We start from the raw sequence: 200 nt of genomic DNA, 5'->3' as shown, positions 1-200 counted from the left end.
GATAGCAGTCCCTCAGTTACCGTGGAGCTGGATGAATCAGACCACAGAAGCAAACTGCACTTTATAACGTATGTTCGAACAGAAGGGGTAGTGTCTGCCTTCTTCCTGGCAGCATTGGAGGGGTCCCATGTGGTTCTTCCTTGGACCAAATTCTCACCTATCAGTGGGCATCATTGTGAAATTGCACCAAACCAAATCTC

This window comes from Mesoplodon densirostris, chromosome 10 (assembly GCF_025265405.1).
Source record: "Mesoplodon densirostris isolate mMesDen1 chromosome 10, mMesDen1 primary haplotype, whole genome shotgun sequence".
In the NCBI taxonomy this organism is placed as follows: Eukaryota; Metazoa; Chordata; class Mammalia; order Artiodactyla; family Ziphiidae; genus Mesoplodon; species Mesoplodon densirostris.
Note: the sequence above shows the minus strand (reverse complement) of the source record.